Genomic DNA, 256 nt, shown 5'->3' on the forward strand with positions numbered 1-256 from the left:
TGTATATATATATATGCATATAGGGGTACAGGATGTCACAAAATGTAAACAACATGAAATGCGTAAACATGGAATACAAACTTTTGTATGCAAACAACGAAAGAAACAAATGGAAACAAGACTCAAAATGTGGAAAAGATGAACAGCCGACAACTGATGAAGGGTCGTTCTTTATGTTACTTGTCTTGTTTTCCATTTGTTTTTTTCATTCTTCACATACAAAAGTTCATATTCCAGGTTTGCGTATTTCATGTTG

The sequence above is a fragment of the Octopus bimaculoides genome, chromosome 9 (assembly GCF_001194135.2).
Source record: "Octopus bimaculoides isolate UCB-OBI-ISO-001 chromosome 9, ASM119413v2, whole genome shotgun sequence".
Classification (NCBI taxonomy): Eukaryota; Metazoa; Mollusca; class Cephalopoda; order Octopoda; family Octopodidae; genus Octopus; species Octopus bimaculoides.